At 46.5% G+C, this 15,572-nt stretch overlaps 1 protein-coding gene across 3 annotated transcripts in view; it reads right to left on the bottom strand.

Annotated features, from left to right (window-relative positions):
* MRAS (muscle RAS oncogene homolog) overlaps positions 1–12,059 on the bottom strand; it is a 38,162-nt gene extending 26,103 nt beyond the window's left edge. For 2 of the 3 annotated variants that reach the window (XM_048309654.1, XM_048309655.1), the window contains exons 1-2: positions 11,963–12,059; positions 11,552–11,721 (exon numbers count right to left, since the gene is read on the bottom strand). The gene's annotated coding sequence lies outside the window, so the exon portion shown is untranslated. Of the gene's footprint in view, positions 1–9,815; positions 9,974–11,551; positions 11,722–11,962 lie in introns of all 3 variants that reach the window. The other variant, XM_048309656.1, reaches the window with a different exon arrangement.
* Between the last annotated feature and the right edge of the window lie 3,513 nt (positions 12,060–15,572).

Genomic DNA, 15,572 nt, shown 5'->3' with positions numbered 1-15,572 from the left:
CTGTGCAATCACAGGAGAAATTCACCCACAACTTCAGGGAAAGATAAACCCCCTCAAAACTTGATTACCATTTGGTGCAGGAAAAAAACCCAAGAAAAAGAAAAGAAAAAAGCAACAGCAGATTCTCTTGCCAGTTAAAGGAAAAGAGAGAGGCACACCCACTACTGCCACAAAGCATCTTTTCACACACACTAAACAATAACACCTGCTTTTGCCCTAGAAACTGTTTTCACATGGGAGAAACACACCACACCCTGTTATACTCATTTCAGAAGTCAGCTTTCAAGGTACGCAGCCTCACAGCACCCCACGCCCAATGTGATGCCTCCTTCTGTCTTATCATCAGGCTGACACTGACAGATTTGCAGAAATTGCACAGTCAGATTCCCTGAGAGGATGCTGTCCCAGAGGGATGAGAAGATGTGCTGGGTTACAGAGCAATACAGACAGTGAACACACCACTGAGTCTTGGAAAAGAGGCAGGTAAGGACCTTTGATGGGACAAGAGGCTAAAGCATCAGTTAAACACCGGTATCACCACACTGCTCGTCATTTTCTGGGGCTGGACCACACTCACCTTTCCTTAACTGTGAGTGGTACTACAGTGCCACTGTAGTCCGCAGTTGTACCTGCAGTGCTACAGAGCTCCTACAAGGGTACAGCACTTGTGCTTTACCTGAGCAGTAGGAAAGGTCACTTCACAGGTAAGACCCTGCATGAACCAAATGAAGCAAAGTAACTGGACAAAGTTTCTGAGTCTAGACTATTAAGGTAAATCAAGAGCTACCTTCAAAGATGAACCCCTGGTCCTTGATTAGCTCTTCCAGATCATCGCTTTGGTTCAATTACTCTGCTGTCCTTCTGTCAGAACATGTTTCCTTGCTCAGGTTCTTCTGAGTTTCAATCTCCTACAGACCTTGGCTGAGAAGTTCCAAAGAAATGTTTAGGTTCTGCCATAAAATGGATTTTTAGCTTCCATCTACCACACAGCTCTGAAGTACAGCTACCCTGCTGCAAAGTTGTAACCAAGTCAAGATACCAAAATCCCAAAAACAGTGGGATGTAGCATTATGTTGCTCTAGCCTTAAGGTAGATCTCATATGCCATTCTTATGCCTGCACAGTGCCATTATTTTTAAACACCGAGCAAAGGGATTATGGATTAGCCTTAATCTTGGCAATTCAGGTAAATCTCTCATTTGCATCATATTTTACATACCAGACTCACAGAAACAGCAAAAAATTTGTATTTGACCTTTCTTTGTACTGCAGAGTTCTCTGCAAGGGACATAGACCCTTACATGGAGTTGCTCTCTTATGCTTCAGCACCTTCAATGACACTTCAGACATAAAAGTTTAAAAAAACACAACTATAGATATTGTTTTTTTATATCAACCCAGTGAGTTGTTATACAACATGATGTGATTTAACCTGACGGCATCTTGACACATCTCTGCATATAAAAATATCTCTATTAAAAGCACAGATAGAAACAACATGGAGGACAGCCACTTGAAAAAAAATAAAATAAATAAAGCCTCAAAGCATTAAGGCCTGGTAAGGGACAAGACTACTTTCATCCTGCCACAGCATGTTTCAATTTAACCACTGCATCTCTCAGCACTTTTGGTTCATATTCTTTTACCACACAGAGACACAAGTTTGGTATACGCCCAGCCTTACGAAGGGGAAATGGTATTTTGGGTCACCAGTTCCACCCACGGTGTCCACCCATCCCTCCACTCAACAAGGCTTTTGAAGTGCACCAGCCCCAAACAGGAGCCAGCACACATTAGTCTGGGGTCAGGAGGGCTTGGAGATTTTGTCAGCAAGTCCCTCACCTCCCGCTGCCCACGAGGACACCCTGCCCAGGGCTGCTGGCACATCTGCCCCAACCATGGACACTAGCAGGCATTTCCTCAGCCCTTCTGTCATTGCCTTGAAGGTGGCAAATCTCCAACCACAGCCCAAGTTCTGCAGTTCTTCACTGCTCTGGCTGAGACAACTCTTCTTTGTCCCTGCCTACTTCTCAGCTATGCTAGTCCACCTTCATGAGGCTTCCCAAACCCACGTGAACTGCAGATACTCTTACTTTGCTCTATTCTCTTTTACCCCAAACCAGAGAACTGCTCCCCATGTTTTGTGCAGCAGAAAGATTTATTCTTATGCTGCACAAAATCAAGCAGATGCTTCGAGGCAGGATATGCCTGAAAACATAATTTTTCTGCTTTGCTTCGATAGCCTAGCATTTATTTCCATATTCTTGTGGGGTTGGTATGTAAACAACAGAGAGTAACTTGCTGTGCTCAGGAGACCTTAAAATAAGAGTCCTATTTCTCTGTCCTCCTGGATACAGTAAGTCATCCTCCTGAGGTTCAAAGAGTTTCTGGAACTCATAATTTGAAAACCCATGGAATAAAAACAGGGTTGCTGGAGATCTTTACCAACAGAAAAGTAGATTGAAACTGTTCTGTTATTTAATAATTCAAATCCCAGATGCCTAATTAAACAGGCTTGCTACATTGCAAAAAGAATAAGGAATTATATATTCTCTTAGCTAACTTTGCTGATTAACATTAAAGCCTTTTCATGCTCCACAGGCGTTCGGTCCAAGTCAAACTTTTGACGACTTGAAACTTAATACTCCACAAGTAAATCTCATGTAACAAAACCCTTGCTGCTCACAGGACTAGGGTGATGCAGCAGCTTGTCAGCATCTTTGTGCTTCATGGAGCTATTCTGCAGGATGCACAGAGGAAGTGATGCCCAGCAGAGCATTTTAACAGAGCATTCAGTATCTCTTCAGACCTGCCCAAACCTCAGGAAAAGCAAATGCTCTGCACAGTTCCTCATGCCTGACATATTCCCTGTTTGCAGATTAGATCTGAAAGCATCCACAGCCTGTGGAGGAAATAGAAGTCTCTCTCAAAGCACTCTGCCCTTGAGCTACAGAATATTTTCTTAGGGAAGTGCTGCAAGTACTCATTCAAGTCCACCTCATCGCTACAGCTCATCACAACCTTTGGACTTTCTAATTCGGAGCTACGATCCTTCCCCAGCTACCACCAAGGTCTCTTCAGGTAGCAATGAAGCACGGAGTGGGCTCAGGCAATACTTGCCTTGTTCTCCAAGGGCAGCTGTGTCAGATGCAGGCAGGTACCTTAACAGCAAGATCATGCACTATTCTGAGAGCTACAATGGTAGTGTTTGACCTTGCACTGTTGCACAAAAACAATTCACAGCAGCTGAGGGTTTTTCCAGAGCACTGGGGCATGTCTCCTCCTGTTCCAAGGTTAGTTAGGGATTCTTGTCCCCACAAAACACCAGCAGCCACCAAACCAGTCTCAGTCTGCAACTGCAGCTCAGCAGCAAGCACTGCTGAGCCAAAGGGATTCCTTCAGTGATCTCCTCCCTCCCAGCTCATCACCCCACAGCACCAGCTCTGTGAATGCCCCTCATGCCTCTTTCTGGGATTGAGTGCTTGGTACTGAATAACCTCTTTCTAAGAGTCCTGCTTTATAGATAGATGTTCCCCACCCAGCAAGTGTTGCACTTAGGCTGGTGACACCAATACTTCCACAGCAAGTATTACACAAGACATCAGCTACATATTTTCTGAAGATCACAATCTCTACTAAACTGCCAGCTGTCTATGCAGACCACTCAAGAGCTATCTGGGTATGCTAAGTACAGATGACAGACCTGATAACAGTGTCTGGATGTGTCCAAGAGATTAAATTCCATCTGCATCCTGTTACTTTTGTCATTTCGTACCCCTTCAGAGTCTGCGTTTCAACAACCAACTGGTAAAGAGCTTGTACCACAGGATGACAGATTTAAGAAAAAGGTCCTTTAAATGCGTTTTTGGAGTCAGCAGGTACTTGAAGACATGCTACAGTGGGTGTTTTAGTAGTTCTTTAAGTGGGAAGGCCAGTTCAAGATAAAAGTGGATGTGATTCTCACTACACTGATGTCCATCAACATTCTTTTAATCTTGGTTGGGTGGGTCTTTGTTCCAGCTATTGCCCATCAGACTCACCATGAGGCTTAGTGCTTCTAGCAATGCAAGGAGCAGATTCCTACTCAAAAGCTTTTCAAACTCTTATATTTGCAAGATGAGCAAGTATTTGTTTCCATAAACCAGAGCATGACTTGCACTGGAAAACAGAACAGGCTGCAATAGTGTACCATTCAAAACTATATCAAAGGAAGCTTAAACACATTAATTTTTATACTGATATGACCAATTCTTAAAAAGAAACCCCAAAACAAATCACAAGAAAACAAAATTAAAAAGTCCAATAAAGCTGGAGATTTCACTTTAATTATTATTTTCTGCACACTTCAAAAACTCCTCCTTTCAATAAGTGGATAAAACAGAGGAACTGCAGAGCCTCTTGCTATTGCCAAATTTGCATTTTTCAGACACATGGCGCTGTCAGGGTTTGTTCACAGAGTCCATCTCCATTGTTGGCTCACCCAGCAGTGAAATCCTAATCCCAGTCCTTCCTATAGCTGTGACAAGAACTGAGACACGCTGGCAAGCGGACACTTGGAAAGCTGAATTCACTGGCACTCTCAATTAGATCACAATTTCATTAAAGAACTTCTAAATAAAACAAACTCCAACATTTGCACTTCATAATTAAGTGGAAGCCAACTGAATTAGTGTCAAGACATGCCATAAGTGAAAGTATCCGAACCCTGGCATCCCTGTGTCCCTCTGCAGCTCTGAAAGGAAAGCTCCAGCTCCAGCAGCAGACCCTGACATTATGTCTCCTTGGGACTGCAGCTTCTGTGGAGGAGCAGGAGAAGCTGAGACATGCCAGGCTCTCCCTGCTCCCACTCAGGGTGCAGGTACCCATTCCTATGGTGCTGCAGGCATGGCCTGGGAGGCACAGTAACATCCCTGCCCTGGCAGTGACCCAGGAGTGACTTTCCAGTGGCAGAGCAATAACCTCTGGGAGCAAGTCAAGCTCCTGCCCAAGCCCAGGGAAGTCAGCAGCACTGAGTGCTCCTGGGTTTCCCAAGAGGAATATTTCACTGTAACCCACACACAGTACATAACATGGGCCCGGAGCGAGGCACAGCATGACTTACAGCTGACTTCAGCAGGCTTTAGTTTGATCCATAAATCCTCTAGACACTTCACAGGAATGTTGCTCAACTCCCGCTGCCTTCAGCCTCACAAGAGGTAGACATAAATACTTAGCATTAGCATAGCTCCCCATGACTCATTTTTTCTCCTTTTTAAATATAGCATCCTATAAACGTGGATACATTCTGAGCAATAAAACTCACTTTGTTACTGTTCATCATGCAACCATAACAAAAAATTCCTCCTGCCAGCTTTGGACAGCTTCCTCCACCAAACCCAAAACACTGGTGACCCCTGATCACAAGGCTGAGATGGAGTAGTGGAGGCTCTGCTCCATCAGGGAACCCAGGCAGCACAGGAACACAGCACTGTGGCAGCAGATGTGGAGCTGGGCAGAAAGCTCCATCATCAATCCAGCCACTCATATCAACTTTATTAAGAAGAGCAGAGCTGGCTCTCTGTACAGGAAGAGCAGGGGTTTGCCCAGAGGAACAGTTTCAGTAGCTGAGAAGCAGCCTGTGCCAGCCTTGGGCAAGCCACTCACTGAAAAAGTGGTGGTGGAGGCATCTCTAGCTGGTGGATGCTCCCCATTCTTCATTTTCCCCCAGACATACATCACCTCCCTCCCTCCATTACCAGGCTTGAGCTTTCTTCCTTAGAAAAACCAAACCCACATTGTCTAGCCAAGCAAATGTCACAAGCTGCTTCAGAAGCGCTGAGGAAGAACCAGATGGGAAAAGCATGAACCAGAGCTTGTTGGTTTTCATGGGAATTACCCAGTTTCAGAACCCTCCTGTCTGTCCTGCTGCAGACTTTCTTGTGTGATCAATCCTCCATGCTGTGTTTAGCTTTACTGAATACTTCAGTTCCCTAGCTGTACAAGTGAGATAAATAGCAGGTCCCTATCTCACAGGTGTGGTGCAAAATAAATAGATTTTGCATTACAAGTGTTACAGGAATGCTTTAAAAATTGCACAGATATCAAGACTAATCCATCACTGCTCAAAAAGAACCCTAGGACTGATAGCAAATTAAAATCTTACCTACACAAACATTAGAGTATGCAAGACTGTTTTCTTAGTCTATCTGTTCCTTCTGATAACCATGTTTGCCCCGGTGACTTGAACTGTTTCAGCCACAAGTTGTTTGAATTCAGTGCACCAAATCCTGTCCGGAGAAATATATGCTTTGCTCTGTCTACAACAACAGCTGAGACATCAGTCATCCTCTCAGCTGTCCTAAAGACAAAGCTAAAAATGCATGCTCATATCCATCCTGCTGTCAGGTGACTGAAAAGTACATTTTTACCTCTTGGACCTCTCTAGTAAGATTACCCATGAGAATTTATTTACCACAGTATTTTTCTAATTGTTTCTCCAACATTCTTATTTAATATCTGAAATGAGTGGAGTAGCAGAGCTGCCACTCTCATCCTAGAAACTGGCATTTTAAAGACAAGATAAACAGAAGCCTTTGCTTAAAACTTCCAGCTTAAAAAATAAATTAAAAAAAATAGGAATTTTAATAGCTTAAAAATTTAATAGCTTAAAAAGTTAATTCCTATTTAAAATAATGACTAAGAGTCTGAGGAATCTAACTCCCAAAGTCACACAGGTAGTTTTAAATATGTTACCCTTTCAGAGTAATTATGCCATCACAGTTCCAGTCAAAAGCTGATGAGCGTTACTAATATATGCTGATGAGAGAGCCTGAACATGAAAGACCTTCTTGATTTATTTACACTCCAGTAAATCACAAAGCACACCAAGACTTATTTTCACATATAAGTGTAACAGACCTGACCACAGGGGATATTTAAGGAGGTTAACCCACAGCCTAGGGAGTAGGTTTACTGTAAACTGGCTGCAGACTGATGCAGTTGTACTTGTTTTCACTGGAGATTATGGAAACTTGGAACAGCTGTTTGGACTTCAGTGGACTAGCATCAGTCACTACATAAACCAGTGGTTTGGCCCATTACATGAATCATTACAAGTCACCATTCAGATGCAAAATAGTCCCCAGAAAGTCCTCAGTGACATTCATCTCTAGACCAAGAACTAGGCAGATGCAGTCAACAGCTGGGATGAAGAAAGAATAAACCATTTTTACCACCCTGCATAAAGTTCTCTTTGGACAACATTCTTTCCAGAAGCAGACCTTCTCAAAGAGAAGGCAAGGCAGGCATTATGTTATTTGGGAGAAGGTGAAGGAGTGCCTGGAACTTTTTAATCTGCTCTTTAGTAGAAGAAAGTAAAAGAAAGTAGTTAAAGATTTTAGTCTTGAGCCTATCAGTGTCAAACTAATTCTGAGTCAAACAAAATTTAGCCAAAAATTAATAAATAAGTGTACAAGCACTGAGCATTTCTGCTGGTCAGTTCTGGCCAGAAGAGAAGCAGCAGGAAGGGGAATCCCATCCAAGAATGTCTCAGCTACTTAGATGCCTTCTGAAGTATCTCAGCTATATTTATGGTCCCAACACACCCCACAAAGAAGTAATATCCACTACCCCATTTTAGAAAGAACAAAAGTGGACTCAGTGAGAGGCAGATTCATCAGTACCTGCAAGAGTTGCTGACCTCAGTCTACCCACCTTTGGCCAGTCTGTGAGAGAGAAAGTACTTGGGGGCATGTTTCCCATCCCTTCACCTAGCTCCAACAATTGGGCTGGTCTCTCAGATGAAACCTATCTGCCTGTGAAACACTGAGCACCACTCACTGAAAAAGCAGTGTCTGAAAGAGCAAAATTGCAGGAGAGTCAATAATGAGTACCATAAATACTACCAGTAGAGTAAACTACTTAAAAATACTGTTAACCTCGCCCAACCCTGTCCTGAGCCCTTCCCTCAATCATTATTTCAGGAGACATATTTTTATACAATTATTTCATTATCTAATGGCAAGCTGGCTGCCTGTTCTATCTCTATGCAAGATTTCCATATATATTACTCCTCTGCCGACATTTTCTTACACATACACGTGCATGTATCAGCAACTGCTCCACTACATTCTCAAACAGAGAATAAAAGAGTCATAAATCTCAAAAAAATGAGTATGCCAAAAATTTCAGTATCTGAAGTTACAGCTGTTCATTTCTCCTCTCTGTTCAGAAAGAGCCAGTCATGGCTTACTGCAGATGTTATTGAAGTAGATGGAGTTGCTCTAGATTTACTGAGGATACAAACACTCAGGATGTGACCCACTGGAGTGCTGAAACTTTGTTTCCCCATGGAGAAAAACACACCCAGTGACATTCAAGTAGAACAGGAAGGTTATTCTTCCCTCCCCAATGAGTATTTTCTCTCAAGCACCCCTGTAAGCAACAACAGGAGAAAGAAGCAACAACTCCACCAAGGAGTGGGCTAATGTTCCTCCCATCTGCCAGTCCCACGCTCTTTCTGTTTTCACTTGAACCAAATCCTTCCAACCCCTTCTGCTTTGTACTTCATTAAACTTGGGTGCTTCACACAACAAAAATAGTGAAAGGTCACTTTCAAGGCACATTTCCATATCTTTTAGCACCACATCTCTTCCTCAGCCCTACCTTGGAAGCCTGAAAATTAATTCCTTATTTTTCATAGCGAATCTGTCCCCTGAACCCTGATCTACTTATTTATGACAGTAAAAGCCTATGCAAACACCACCACCATGCAAAAACACTCCCCTCTTCATTCCTCTGGATTCATGTTAATATTCTCCACCTCTAGAGCCCGAAGTACTCCCTGCATTGAGAGCTGCACATTCCCATGCTGAGGCACAATCCCTCCTAACTCCACCTGTGCAGGTAAGAGAAGTAAAGGGATGAGCAGTCATGGAGAAGTTACAATGCGGAGGCAAAAGCAGCTCCACAAAGTGTAGGGGCACTGCTCCGCACTAGAGGCCCTGCATGGCTCCAAAAGCTGAGCAAGTCTGAAGGAAGGAGCCACCAGAAGTGACAGCATGGCTGAAGCAGTGACAAACAAATAAATCAGGCAAAACCAAATTATTAAGAGTGGTCAAGCTGAAGTCTGGAGCCTAAAACTTTTACAGGGCACACTGATTCATCCAAAAGACCTGACTCACCTGGAGCCAGCAAGTCAGTAGGATTGCCAGACTTGGCAGCTGTGGGTAGAGGTTCTTGGCTTGAGCTCAACCACAAAAAATAATTCACACCAAAGGAAAGATGACAAAACTGAAAGGGCAGAAACGAATGAAGCTGAACAGTTTTCCTCAAGGAGCCCTCCACATTTAAGAGAGGGAAGTAGAGTTTCTGCCCCAATATTGTCAGCCCTGAAACACCACTAGGAGCACATGGCGCAGCTAATGGGCCGTGGAGGTCTTGGGTACAGAATGCTACAGTTAAAGAAGAGTCCTAAGAAATCACAGCACAATGTCAACAATAATGAAGCATCACATCCATTTTTCCTATATGCACCTGCCTTACACTGCCTTTGCCAATGACAACACCACCTCATGTACAGGACTCCTCCTCCTTCCAGTCCCCAAATGCCATGTCTCCACCAGTGCCAAAAAACATGTGTGGGGAGAAGGGAGAAAGTCCTCTCTAACCACATTCTGATACAATGTTATTCCTCCTTAGTGTTAGCCTCAGTCCCAGTTTAAGATAAAACCATCCAGCGCAACACATACCAAAACTCCCCCCATGAAGAAGGCAAGTTTAGTTTCTGCAATTCTTAGTTCCTCTGCAAAAAAAATTTGAGCTTGTGAAAATACCCACCAAAAACTTCAATAAATACAGCTGCTTCTCACATCATTTCTGAAAAGAGGTGCTGGGCCAGCACTGGCCCTAGTGCAGCTGCTCTAGCTCAGGAGTGATGCTGGTGGGGTGTTTGGCCCTCTGCAGTCTGGGCTATCCACTATCATATTGGATATCTCCTGGAACAGAGGAGCAAAATCAAAGAAAGACAAATTGATGCAGAACTATAATATGAAGCTATTCATACCTATTTTCCAGATACACTATTATTTTTAAGGAGATGCTGTCAGCTTTGTATTTTCAGACTCAAGTATCTAGAAGGAAAGCCTACCTCTCTTAGGCAGTCCAAAGCTCTACTACAGAGAGGTGTTTTTCTTTAAAGCTACTACTTCATAATTTCCTTGCCACACCCCTTGTTCTTTTTCTTATCTTTCTCCTAACCTTTCTTAAATTAATAGACCCCGTTCTTGCAAATCTGTTTTTACAGATTCAGAGCAAGAGACAAGTACCTTTCATAAAGAAAAATGACAGTTTTAGGCCTTTGAAATGCATCTCTCTTGTGCAGAAAGAGCCTGAGCTAACCAGATAATTTCAGAGTGAAAATTCAGAAAGCACATCTATAGCTGGTACGACTATAAAGTTGATTCGCTTTTCTTAATATCAACTCTTGTATGAACAACAGTTTCCAGGTAAGATGTACATAAACATTTCCAGCCAATAGCATCCCTTTAAGCCTGCCAGCAAAATCCAGGCTTAGATGATTTAGGCTACCTGAGGAGTTGGTGGTTTAGATTTTTGTATTTCCTTGACATTACTCAAGAACAGTGCCAGCTGACAGTGCTGAAGGGCTACAGCCCCCTGTGCTGGGAAAAAGCCTCACTCTGGGGTCAGGACTCCCCTGAGCGCTTTGCTCTTCTAAGAAAAGCCCTATCTCCAGTCCAGCCTGCCGGTGGGAAGTCCCAATTTGTTTCACGACGTGATCAGCTCGACAGGGAGGGTCACTGGAGCAGAGGAGTGAAGGATGCTTGCGACTGATCCACCCGAAGTCTAACACTTAACTTGCTCCTCAGCTTACAGTCAGCGTGGCTTTATCTTAGTTTCTCCGTCTAGGAAGCAGGGCTTTATATGCTGTTTCTAGGGCTCTTGAGCCATTGATTAAGAAAAACAAGCAAACAGAAAACCTACAAGTTTTCTTTCTAATACCCAGCAATCCCAATCACAAGATCTGAGAAATCATTGTCCTATCTGCGGTTCAGTTTGTTTTCTTGAAGCAGAGAGTAAAAAGCAAAGTAAAAGTAAAGTAAAGCTAGAAAAAAACCTCCCAGACCCGTACCTCCTCCTCTCCCTATTTCTTCGTAATTGAAGATAGCATCACTATCCTTATAAAAGTTATGGAAGCTTATACAAAGTACTCAGTGATCCAAGAGCAATTTTAATGCAAGATAAGATACCTCGCCATACCCAGATCACATCAGAACACACCCGCGGTAGGAAAGTAAAACATTATCGTGGCTCTGAATCTGTGGCGGGGGTGTGTAACCCCTGACACCAGAAAAATCCAACAAGCCCTCAACTTACAAAGATCTTCCATTACAACGCGTAACTCAGAGCGACCCCTCTCCTCAGCGCACACCCAGGAGAAGACACGGACCGCACGCCGTTCCGACCATTGCGGCATACATTCCCTTTTCCCGGCGCTCAGCGGGGCAGGGACCCCGCGACCCCCGCAGCCCACCCGCCGCACGGAGCCCCCGTACCGTCCGTCCCGCGCCCGGCGCCCGGCGCTGCTGCGAGCGGCGGCTCCGCGGCGACAGCCCTTTCTTCCCAACACCGAGCTGCGGCCAAGGAAAGCGGCGGTGCCCGGGGTGCGCTGCTCCCGACGGGGGGGCTCATGCCAGCGTGCGGCGCCGCATTTCAGCAGGAATCGCTGTGGGGAGAAGGAAGAAGCAGAGGGTGAAGCTCCGCCGCCGTTACCGCCGGGTGTCACGGCAGTCCCGCCCCTCTCGCGGGCTTGTCACGCGTGGAGCGCCGAAAGTGCGCGGCGCTGTCCCGCGCCCCGCGGGGGACGGGCAGAGCAAACCTAGGTTATTGTTTGTTTGGCCGTACCCCCCCCGCCCCGCTCACAGAACGGAGCGGCACCGCTCCGAGCCCGCTCCCCGCCCGCTCACCCGGACTGCGGGGCCGCGCCCTCAGCGCCCGCCCAGAGGCGCCCGCGGCCGGGCAGCGCCGGCGGCCCCCGCACGCTCTCGCCCCGGCGGCCGCGGCAGCGCAGCCCGCGCCCGGCCATCCCTTATATCGCCGCGGCGGCTGCTATAAATAGCCCGGCCCCGCCGCCGGGGGCCGGGCCGGGCGCCGCCGGAGGGGGATTCGCGGCGGTGCGGGGACCCGCCGTCACCTGCGGCCCGGCCGCGTGTGGCACTTGGGACGCGCGTGGGTGCCGCTGTCCGGCGGGCGCGGCGGCGGCGCGGCTCCCGGGGGTCCGGGCCCGCCGACCCCCGGCGCGGCAATGGGCCCGTCCGCCGCCGCCGCGCGTTAAGGTGGAGCGGGGCGGCAGCGGCGGCACCTTAAACCGCTCGGGCCGGCTCTCCCCGCCCGGCACCCCGGGCCCCACGGGGCTGTGGCTGAAGGGGAGCGGACCGACCCTCCGGGCCGCGGGGTTTGTGCAGCCGCCAGCAAACGAGGAGGAGGAGGAGAGTAAGCAGCAGTTTTTTTTGTCTGATGTACGGGGCAGCAGCCGGAGGGCACAGACTGGTACAAGCGCCGTTCAGGCCACATGAACACGGCACACACCGAGCCTTGGGAACCGGCTACTGTGCATACACAACTCCCCTTCTCCCCCTCCCCCATATATATACATATTCATACTTAATACGAAGAAGCCTCATCGACTTTTATCCCAATAACAGAATTCATGTTTAATACCAGAGCTAATCCTATATAGCACTTGGGGAACACATGGGCAGTGTTACTTTTCTTACCTCTCATTTGTGCCCTTGGCTGACAATGGGAGACAGAACTAAAGCAGTGCTTCCCATGTCACCCACAGGCTCCTTTGCCACATTACACCTTGCACCTAACACCAGCAAAAGCTCTGCTCCCGCACCTACACACACTTACTGACACATGCTTCCCTCACAAAGGATGCTGGCAATGGCTGTGTGAGAGTAATCCATGGCAGGAAGCATGTGTCCTACCACAGGAGCACCTTGGGCACAGCCCTGCAGGGTGCTCAGTGCTGACTGCCCAGAGCATCTCAGGGGGGCTACATTTAGGCACCTGCTGATTTGCCTTGCTGTGTCAGGGCTTACCTCCCTGGTGGTGTGCAAAGCAGAGGTACAGGAGCTCAAAATGGTTCTTAAACCCAAGTGAACAGTCCCAGCTCTCCTCCTGTGCCGAATTAGCATTACGTACACTCCAGTAGTCCCCAGAAAGATCTACCCAAGGAATCTGGCACAGCACTGTGGCGTGCACAGAACAAGACAGACTCCGTGCTCTCTTTTCCACACGTGTAAGAGGCAGAGAGAAGCGTAGTGCCATTTTACATACAAGATACATGAGTATCTGCCTCAAAATCTGCATCGGTCCAGCAGCATGGAGGAGGCGAGAGGGACCAAACCAGGAGGATCCCCACTGGCTTTCCCAACCAAACTGTGGGACAGATGTGTTTTGTTCACATGAATCAACAGCTGGTTTTGTAAGACATGCATGTCAACAGGAGTCACATGTTTGCACCTGAATTTGGTGTGAAACTGAGCTTCCCTGCTGGTTACAAATTTTCCTTCTGAAACAGTCTCCTCATATTCCCAGGGCAGACTGCTGTGCAGTGATGGAGGTGACTGGTTACGAGGAATCAGGTTTTTGCTATCAGCACATCTTGCCACCAGTGAGGGCAGAATTGGCAAAGCTGCACACAGGAGGTCATTTACACACCCTCAGAGGTTTGGAAATATTGTCAGTAAGTGCTGGGGACACAGCAGTCCTAGGACTGATAGGCCAAAGATTTCAGGTTTAGATCTTTAAATCTGAGCACCCCACTTTGTATTTGGGTATCTTGAACAGATCACCCTTCAGAGCTGCACATTTCTGCTTCTGTGGAGATAGGTGCATTTTGCCAACCAAGCCAAATATTCAGACACCTAAACCCAAAAATCTGTGATGCAATTCATACCAAAGTCAGTAGCATTTGAGAGGAAAAGCCTGTGGCCTGGCTCCTGTATGTCAGGTATCTGGGCTATTGCTCAGTTCTCAGTAGCCTTCCAACCCATAAGAAATACTAAAATTATGGACGCAGGAAAGCCAAAAATTCCTCTTGCAATTCCAGCCAGTATCTGGAGCAGCATTAAATTTCTTGTAGTACATATTAGTTAACAACATTGCTAAAGGGGAATTGCTGCTGTGGTTGAGCCCTTATACAATACAACTCCTATTTAAGTGCATTTTTGTATCCTGCTGACTCACCCCAAGGAGCCCTCAAAGAAAACATCACGTTCAGTTTGACAGCAGAGGCAGTGGCATGAAGAGCCTCCCCTTTACCAGCCCTCCCTGGGGGGATGTGAGTGCAGGATGGGCGACACTTCAAACCTTGGAACGAAATACAAAGCTAAAAGAGAAGAGTGCTTTAAAATTTCAGCCAACATTTCCCCCACACAGATTTAAGCACATGACATTTCCAGTCTGTTTCAGCTTCAGTGAATAGATTAAAGTGGCTGTACAGCCTCTGAATTCCTCAAGGCAGATTATACTTCAGGTAAGTTCTCACTAAATCAGAGGATGCATTATATATGTATAATACTTCCCTATTAGGTCTAGATAAATGGGGCTGTTTATTATCCCATATTAAAGCTGAATGGGCTAGTGCAGCATGAGCCTCTTGGCTTGTTTTGTTGGCACTTCCCTTGCCCAAGCTCTGCAGCAGGAGGTTGCAAACACGAGGGTTTGCACAGCACCACAGCAAGGCAGGGACTGTTTGCACAAAAAAAGGAGAAATGTTTTCCCTGCAGGAACAGTGCAATGGGTAAGATTTTTGTCCATACAAGTTCCTGCTGGTGCCACATAGCCAGGGATAAGAGGTCACTTTGGGGAAGTCAGAGGATGGAGATGGGGTTTGAGGAGATGCAATGGCCCTCCCAAGAACTAACCCGACGTGCTCCTGGCATCACTGTCTGGAGGACAGGCAGGTTGTGCTGGAGCAGGGAGCTGTACCTGCCTGCACCCTGCAGAGATAAATGCACCATCCTGCATCAGATCAGACCTTGCTAGAGCAGAAGTCCTGCGGGCTTGACCCTTGGTGTTGAATTTGGAGAAGAGCACAAGGAGACCACAGCCTGAACCCTGTCTGATGACTCAGTCTCAAATGAGCTGCAAATAAAAAAGTTGAGGTTTTCCTACACTGCCAGTTGACTCCAAATCTGCATGAAACCAATGCAGTAGGCTTTGCTGCCTCTGTAAGTCCAGTTGGTCAGAGATAGCAGATCACTTCTTCGGGCTGTGGATGAGCAATATTGCTGTTTTTCTATGGGCTAGGAACAATGAAGCTATAACATAGCTTAAACACCTGAGATTGATTTCACCAAATTTCTCTGGTGCTTGGCACAGACCACGGTGAAGCTACTTAGCAGTAGAGGACATCTAGTGATATTCACATGCAACTACATAAAAGTGATGAAAGTTCACATGTGACTGCCTCAGAGTCAGTGAGGCTGGAGATGGGACATGGTGTGGATGTGACAGCTGCGGGAGGCCTGGGACAGGCTGACCATGAGCACCCTCTATAAACGG

This window comes from Corvus hawaiiensis, chromosome 7 (assembly GCF_020740725.1).
Source record: "Corvus hawaiiensis isolate bCorHaw1 chromosome 7, bCorHaw1.pri.cur, whole genome shotgun sequence".
In the NCBI taxonomy this organism is placed as follows: domain Eukaryota; kingdom Metazoa; phylum Chordata; class Aves; order Passeriformes; family Corvidae; genus Corvus; species Corvus hawaiiensis.
The sequence above is the reverse complement of the archived record's forward strand: the minus strand, read 5'-3'. Positions and strand labels throughout refer to the sequence as shown.